The 8,927-nt window shown below is 41.5% G+C and overlaps 1 long non-coding RNA gene across 1 annotated transcript; it reads left to right on the forward strand.

The window, feature by feature from the left end:
* Positions 1-2,115: 2,115 nt before the first annotated feature.
* LOC117509160 lies at positions 2,116-3,082 on the forward strand. Its single transcript, XR_004560278.1, has 3 exons — positions 2,116-2,135; positions 2,173-2,182; positions 2,983-3,082. It is a non-coding gene; the product is annotated as an uncharacterized LOC117509160 (long non-coding RNA).
* Positions 3,083-8,927: the final 5,845 nt, after the last annotated feature.

An 8,927-nucleotide genomic window follows, 5' to 3' on the forward strand; every position in this document is an offset into this window, starting at 1 on the left:
AGAGTTTAATGCTGGTGTCCGTAGAGCCTGATCAGAGTGTTTCAAATGCATTTCTCATGTCGTGAATGTACTGAGATACCCATAATGCACCTGGACACAGCATATATCCACACTAAAACCTTAAAAATTAGCGCATTACTTTAAAACTAAAACATATATCTGATATTTTCACTTTATAAAACTTAAGACATGACATTAATTTAAATAACCTGTCCTAAATGAGTTTAGTTAAAATTTGAACCATAAGTTAAAATGTATGCCTCTGGATGACTTGGGTGATATTGCCCATGTATAATATGGGGTTAAAAGAAATGAGTTTTCTTCTTTTTTTTTTTTTTTGGTGACCAGTTCTCCTTTGACTGCAGAGGATAGAGCAGTTTCTTCTAGAAGCAGTTCTCCTCTTTTTGCAGTGGGTAGAACTACACATCTGCTACGAAACATTTAACAGGTAGGTGCTCAACTGATTTTAAATTTTATAAATGTTTGTAGCTGTTCAGCTTTATTTACCACATTATTGATCTAAAAATTATAGGACAAAAATTTATCACAAGATAATTAGTCTGATAATGGTTTTTAAAGTTATCTAAAAAGATAGTCCAATAATGAAAACATTATCGGATTATCGGAACTGTGCCCACCACTGTACAACCCCAATTCCAATGAAGTTGGGATGTTGTTTGAAATGTAAATAAAAACAGAATACAATGATTTGCAAATCCTCTTCAACCTATATTCAATTGAATACACCACGAAGACAAGATATTTAGTGTTCAAACTGATAAACTTTATTGTTTTGTGTAAATATTTGCTCATTTTAAAATGGATACCTGCAACACGTTTCAAAAAAGCTGGGAAAGTGGTTACATCACCTTTCCTTCTAACAACACTCATTAAGCATTTGGGAATTGTGAGTGTCATGACTGGGTATAAAAGGAGCATCCCCAAAAGGCTCAGCTGTTCACAAGCAAAGATGGGGAGAGTTTCACCACTTTGTGAACAACTGCATGAAAAAAATAATCCAACAGTTTAATAACAATGTTTCTCAATGTCAGTTGCAAGGAATTCAGGGATTCCATCATCTACAGTCCATAATATAATCAGAAGATTCAGAGAATCTGGAGAACTTTCTACATGTAAGCGGTAAGCCTGAAAACCAACCTTGAATGCCCATAACCCGATCCCTCAGGCAGCACTGCATTAAAAACCGACATCATTGTGTAAAGGATCTTATTGCATGGGCTGAGGAACACCGAAAACTCTACCATGCAAAGCAAAATCCATGCATCAACAACATCTAGAAGTGTCGCCGCCTTCTCTGGGCCCAAGCTCATTTGAAATGGACAGACAGAAAAGTGTGCTGTGGGCTGATGAGTCCACATTTCAAATTGTTTTTGGAAATCATGGACGTTGTGTCCTCCGGAGAAAAGAGGAAAAAAGCCATCCAGATTGTTACCAGCGCAAAGTTCAAAAGCTAGCATCTGTGATGGTATGGGGGTGTGTTAGTGCCCATGGCATGGGCAACTTACACATCTGTGATGGCGCCATCAATGCTGAAAGATACATCCAGGTTTTAGAGCAACACATGCTGCCATGCAAGCAACATCTTTTTCAGGGACGTCCCTGATTATTTCAGCAAGACAATGCCAAGCCACATTCTGCACGTGTTACAACAGCGTGGCTTCGTAGTAAAAGAGTGTGGGTACTAGACTGGCCTGCCTGCAGTCCAGACCTGTCGCCCATTGAAAATGTGTGGCACATTATGAAGCGCAAAATACGACAACAGAGACCCCGGACTGTTGAACAACTGAAGTCGTACATCAAGCAAGAATGGGAAAGAATTCCACCTACAAAGATTCAGCAATTAGTGTCCTCAGTTCCCAAATGCTTATTGAGTGTTGTTAGAAGGAAAGGTGATGTAACAAAGTGGTAAACATACCGCTGTCCCAGCTTTTTTGAAATGTGCAGGCATCCATTTCAAAATGAACAAATATTTGCAAAAAAACAATAAAGTTTATCAGTTTGAACATTAAATATCTTGTTTTTATTTACATTTTACACAACGTCCCTACTTCACTGGAATTGGGGTTGTAGCTAAAAGTGAAGGAAATTAAAATGAGAAAGTTTTGTGAATAAATGTACTTATGATTTGGCACATTTAGTTGATATTATCAGTTATCAAGTTGTTCACCAATGAATATGGCTTTATACAGGGTGTATGGTTTTCTTCAGGGTGTATAAAGCCATATTCGTTGGTAAAACGGTACGGATGCGGGACCCGCAAAGAATCAAAGTCATGGCCACGGAGCTCTGCGGTTGCGGTTACCGAGATCATGCAGCGGGCACTGCGCATCAAAACAGCGAGTGTAGTCTCTGGGCCTGGTGCTGGAGTTGGATGCAGCTCGGCACAGCAGACAGGGGGATGGTGTGACCGGCATCTTTAAAAAAAAAAAAAAAAAAGAAGAAGCATGCAAAATTGCACTAAAAAAAATCAGGGAAACTGCGAGGCCACGAAAGGGAGTTACGTTCTAAAAATAACCCACGATAGGCAAAATCCACAAAGTAGTCAGCGTTATTTTTTACAATTATTATAGATGTTTTAAGGCTGTAAAACCCCTCACTACACACTTTATACACTTTTCTCAAACAGGCATTAACATGTTCTCACTTTTCTCTCCTGTGTAAACACTCAAAGTTCAAACCTTAGTAGAAAAAAAATAGAACGTTTTCCTATAAATAATTATGATGGCCTTTAGAACTAACAAATTTAATTTTAACGTAACACGTAAGAAATTATTAATAGTGACTCAACAGTATTTCACAGTTCCTCTGACTGCGCCTCTTCATCGTGGCGCCGCTCTGCTGTCTGGATTGGCTGATTACTCGGGTGGTATGAAAAATATTACCCGTCCGAGAAAAGGGTGTATTGCTATTTATTCTTTAGTGTTTTATCCAATCATATTGGCATATCATTTATAAGTATAGGATAATGTGTTTTACAACTGGCGAGGTTAAGATATTTCCTTTGTTCAGAGCTTGTCTGGTTACCAGGGACTGATTAATGATGATATTAATGTCTGTTGTTCACTGTTGTTACCTAATATCCCCAATTTCTCCAAAAATATTAGTCCTATCAACTTTCTGTTTTCACGGTGTTCACTTGACCCAAAATACATAAACATACCAAACGGCAAATATCGGCTCTCCCCAGTGTCTCCATGATCGAAGACACACACACACACACACACACACACACACACACACACACACACACACACACACACACACACACACACACACACACACACACACACACACACACACACACACACACACACACACACAGAGGGGCCACTTGGCTTTTAATATATAGATGAGAAAATATAGCTAGAGTTAGAGTCAACTCATGGATAAAGGAAACAAATAAACTTACAGGGTGGGCCAATAAAATGTTACCACTTTTTTAACTCGTACAATTTCCAAAATAACAAACATTTCTTTTTCATTTTCAGGAATATCTATTCCTGAAAATGAAAAAGAAATTCGGAGAATCCCTCTTGAGATGTGTGGCAATGTCATCACAAACTTCAGTGTATGTGTTGCAGCTGTAATCCAAAGAAGAGGAGCATGGATTGAACAAGAGACAAAGTGGGAAACCTTTGGTATCAAATGTTAATTTGATGCTTCTGTTACAAGTCTGTAAATAAAATTTTCGAATAAGTTCTCATTTCAAAAACTTGGGTACGATCAAAAAGTGGTAACATTTTGTTGGCCCACCCTGTACTCAGCTCTGCCGATATGCTCTGTACATTTTGCAAACCTGAACTATTCCCAAATGAGACATTGCACAAGACTTTCAGAAGCGTGCAAAATTGTGGTCACGAAGGGGAAATACTGTTCCAACAGCCAAATATTTTATGTGTTTTACTGTATTTATACCCTAATCCAGATCCTTATTCTAATCCTAACCTGAAACAATTTAAGATAAAATAATTTGCAAAGTTGCTAGGCAGGTGTTCTGACATTGGAAATGTTTTGTGAGTTAAATTCAATAAAGATTTTTCCCACTTTGCCCGTATTTGCAAAATGCGTGGAACAGACATTTATTCAAGGGCTGCGTCCTTCAAAGGCTGGATTTTTCGACTGCATTTCTTGGTGTGAATAGGCTCTCATTTCAAAGGGTCCTTGCAGCTGATAATTACAGCCTTCTTTCCCCCCAAAATGAAGGCTACAACAGGTGTTTCCTTTATGGCCCAACCAATCCTAACAGTTATTGTGCAATTTTTTTTTCCACAAGACAAAATGATTGGTAAATTAAAAAAAAAAAAGTGCATTTAGTATAGTGGACAAATGGTTGGTGCCGTTGTTTTCCGGAGCAGACTTGGTTGAAGACTACCTCTGGCCATTCTCCATGCAAGGTGGACTCGCATCAGGAAGGGCATTCAGCGTAAGGGCATCCATACTTGTACCAAGTCAATATGTCAGATCTACTGTGGTGACTGTGAGTGAACAAAAGGACAAGCTGAATGGGTTTACAATTTCAGTCTCACTATGCACAATCTCTGAACACACTCATAGTATTGTTGTTGTAGTCTGCGGATCCGGTCTGGGGTTTCTGTTTTTGTCTCCCCCTCCCTTCTGTGTTTTCCTGCGAGTGGAGTGGATTGGCTTCACCTGTTTCAATTAGTGGCATCCTATTTAAGGGCCCCTTCACACATAGTGCGAATTTGGTCAAATTGGGCATGAAGTGTGCATGAAGCAGGAATCACATGTAATACCTGTAAAATCGTAGCTGCTTCCAACGCCTCGTACAACTGTTGATACAACTATTTGCACACACCAGCGGCTGAAAGACAGAGTGTGCACTGTGAGAGCCCATCGAACCCTATCGCGGCAGGTGTCGGCCAAATTCCAGCTGACACACATGAACATCTAACACTGTTTGCTTGGCACTTAGAAAATGTGTGGCCATTCGCACTGTCATCATGAAAATAGTCAGCAGACGATCACTGTTGAGATGGATGTGAAATTTGTCTAAGTGCCCCCACAAGTGTGGAGCTGCAAAAAGCCACACCCATGTGGTGCATGTGTCTTGCACATTTGGCATGCTGGGGGAGCACACTTGCATAAAATGCTTATATGTATGTACTTATATGTATGTACAGATCTGATCACATGGGGTCCAGACAGCCCCCGTGTGATCACACACGGGGGCTGTCACAGCAGACAGCATGAGGAGGGGCCTGTCAGCTGATCACAGCACACTGACAGCTGGATGACAGCTCATTGCACACATTAAAAACACAGAAACCACCACCAGGACAGGTATATAAATAATTACAACAATACCTACATACGCAATTACATAACAAATAACGAAAATGAATGACCACATAACACAGAGTGACACTTTGCTCTGGGCACTGAACGGACGGGGGGCCGGGGGGTCATGTCCGCTCACAGCCGCAGCTGTAAAGATCTCTGCTCCTGTACGTCACAGCTTGAGAACACATTCCGTGTTAAGAAGGACATGAAATTACAACATTCCTCCCCGAGGTGCGAGTCTCTGCCTGCTGTCCTCTCTTGGAAATATCTAAAACATTTTTTGCCTTTGGGCCAGGCTGCAGCGGCCGCACACAGCGCACCTCCTTCATGTCCATGTTGATTTTAGGCATTTTTCTACTCTGATTACAGGCCAGCGATGGTAACGCAGTGGTAAAGTTTCCGCCTGGTAATCAGAGCTTACAGGTTCGAATCCCATGAGTTACACTTGTTTTTTTAACCAGGGTTATTTAACCGTGTGGTTCTGTATTACGTCCCCTTTTATGTATTATTTAGGTCAACCCAGTAACATTCACTAATTACACAGCTGGTTTTTATTTTGTTCTCCACATCAGCGGCGCGATGTCCTGCACCTCATCCCAGCTGCTCGCACTGTGTTCCTGCTTGCACAACACTTTTATGTGCATGACACTGTCACACCGGGATCGTGCATGCCTGCCCGTCAGCTCAGTGTTTTCGTGGTTTGGTCATACGAGCTGTTCCGCCGTGAGTCGCCCAGATTTGTACTTAATCCTATGATGTGTGAAGGGGCCCTAAGCCTGGGCTGAACTGGAGGACGACACCAGTAACCTGGCCTCTTAGTAGTGTTACAATCTCCTGTTGAGTTTTTCCTTGTGTCTCCTAGGCCCCGGTTTCATAAAGCAGTCTCTTTCAGTCTACTAAACTTACTTAGTCGACTACGGTTGGTTTTCCAACATTATCCATCTAATTACGTTTCACATCGATGGTTAAACTTGTAGATTGGCCGTCAATGGTTTTTGCCGCTTAACAGCCTTGCGTGTGCCGTTGCCAATGCACTCCAGTGCCTGATAGTTTTGTTTACTTGGTTGTTGTCATGAACCATCCAGCCTTTGTTTCATTGACTGGCTTCATCAACATTTACAGACCCATAAAAACTGCAGAATGATGTGCATAGCACTTAGTCTAGCAGTTTCACTCTTCAGTTTCTTCTTCTACACTTCCATCAAGCCTTTCTGGGCACACATTGCTGCTCAGTGTAACACCGACGCCCGGTGGCTAATGTCAGAACTGTCACAAACACATCACATAACAGTTGCCTTGTTACAACCATGACCAAAAGTGGAGGAAGCTCTCCTTTTGGAGGAATACGAGCGACGTAGGGGTGCTCTTGAGTGTTCCATCAAGTGTTGGTATATGATAGCTACCATTTTTTGAGGTAAGACACTGAAGTTTTGTTGACTAAAATAAGCTTAGCCTCCTCTGTACCAGGCTAAAAACTTTAGTTGGGTAACGTGAAACATTAGCTGACTAAGTGCTTTGTGTAATGACTAACATCAAAAACTTAGTTAACTAAGTGAGTTTATTCGACTAAACAAGATCAGACTTCTTTATGAAATTGGGCCCTGGTGTTTTTCTCTGTTCACTCATCACTGTGTTTTTTCTCTTTGCAGTCTGCAGCCGCCACCCGCTCTGCGGACCTCCTGGTAACCTGCACCTGTGACCAGTCTGCCAGTGATTCCACCTCATCCACAGCATTAAACATTCTTAATAAATTGTTACCTCTGATTATTGACACCAAAACTGCCTCATTGCATTTGAGTCTGTCTCCAGTTCCCCGTCTGCCGCAACAATTGAGGGACTTTGGAGATGTTGAACATTTAATATCAAACAGATGAAAATTATAATAGGTGTTTATTTAATTATTTGCATTTATATTTTTTGCTTTTGCTGGTGTTGTCTTAATTTAGAAATCTGGCCTTTATCGGCCACCGTAAAAAGGCAAAAGTGTGTGAAGAAAGTGAGTGTGACCAGTAGCGAAGAGCCAGACGGACAGAACCACCCAAACAAAAACAGACAGTGTAGCTGTGCCCATTAGCTTTTCAGCCTTTGACAAAAACCAGCGAGGGAAAGCAGCAACTGGAATATCAAACCCAGATCTCAATTCAGCCGCCTCCTTTTTTTTTTTTTTTTCTTTTTTGGAGCCGTCTGTGTAATAGCAAGATCAATGCGAGTGAAATCTCTATTACGACTACCCTTCTGTTAAATCTCATGTAGAACTGAGGGCAGGTTGTGGGACTCTCCCAGGAAGCTGTTTGAGCTGTAGGCCAGTCGGGTGATGAGGCTGATTCATTCAACATGCCTTTAAATTGGAAAACGTCTTCCTTTGTCATCGGCGCCCTGATTTCCCTGCCCATCGCTCGTTCTTCTTCTCCCAGCGCCGAACCCGCTTTCAATTCCCTCTGCGTGTTGACAGACACTCTCATCTGGGCGACCTTGCGTTCTTCCTGTGTTTCCACGTTTTGGAGGGGGTTGCAAAGGGGGTGAAAGGTGAAAGGTCACGCTAGTGCTCAGCACTGTCTCTGCCTCTGTCAACACAACCTCTGCTCCGCAATACCATTTCCCCTGGATCATACCGCAAAAGAGGGGTGGGGGTGGGGGGTAATGGGTCATCAAGACAGTCAATTAGCTTCAGTGTTGTGGTCTTACATACCACATACTTCCCATCATTCTGTTCACGTTAGCAGACAAAATGTTAATGAACTCCTTTACAGCCATTTGGATCCTCATAATGCTCACTGACGCATGTTATTGATGCACATAAAATATTACAGCGATCGTATACCAGATTATATGACGAATCCTTGAGTTTATCTAATCAGGTTTATGATATGACAACCTGGTTTTTAATTAATCGCCTTATTCCAGAAATCCGATGTTGAAAAGGAGGATAGAGAAGCAGGGCACGTAAATGGTAAATGGACTGCATTTATATTTTACATCTGCATCAGACGCTCAAAGCGCTTTACAAATAATCCCTCACATTCACCCCCATGTCAGGATGCTGCCATACAAGGTGCTCACTACACACCGGGAGCAATAGGGGATTAAAGACCTTGCCCAAGGACCCTTAGTGATTTTCCAGTCAGACAGGGATCCTCTGTTCAGTTCCTCATCAGACAGGCCGACTCACTGATGTGTATTTGAACAACGCCATTAAAGGGGAACTTTCACATTCTATAACTTGAACTCTATTTTTGAATGTTTTGGGGTTAAATTAATCAACAACATTGATGTAGATTAGGACACAAACACAACCACAGACTAACAGATCTATGACTTATGGAATGAGCCCATCATCGGGAATCGAATTGTAATGATTCAGTGGAGCGGCGCTACCAAATGGACTGGAGGCTAAGGCTATCTCTATATCAACTGTATATGGTCATCTTAAAAACCTTATTTACACTTATTGATGTGCATGTGCATGTTTACCTCCATAGGCAATGTCACCACAGTATCAGACATTTTTAAAGACATTTTTGTCTCTTCAGTGGTGACAAGAAATCGAATGCTTGCCCCGTCCGACCACATTATGTTCTATCGTAGTATGCCTGTTACAAAGTCTA

Source organism: Thalassophryne amazonica, chromosome 4 (genome assembly GCF_902500255.1).
Source record: "Thalassophryne amazonica chromosome 4, fThaAma1.1, whole genome shotgun sequence".
NCBI classification, from domain to species: domain Eukaryota; kingdom Metazoa; phylum Chordata; class Actinopteri; order Batrachoidiformes; family Batrachoididae; genus Thalassophryne; species Thalassophryne amazonica.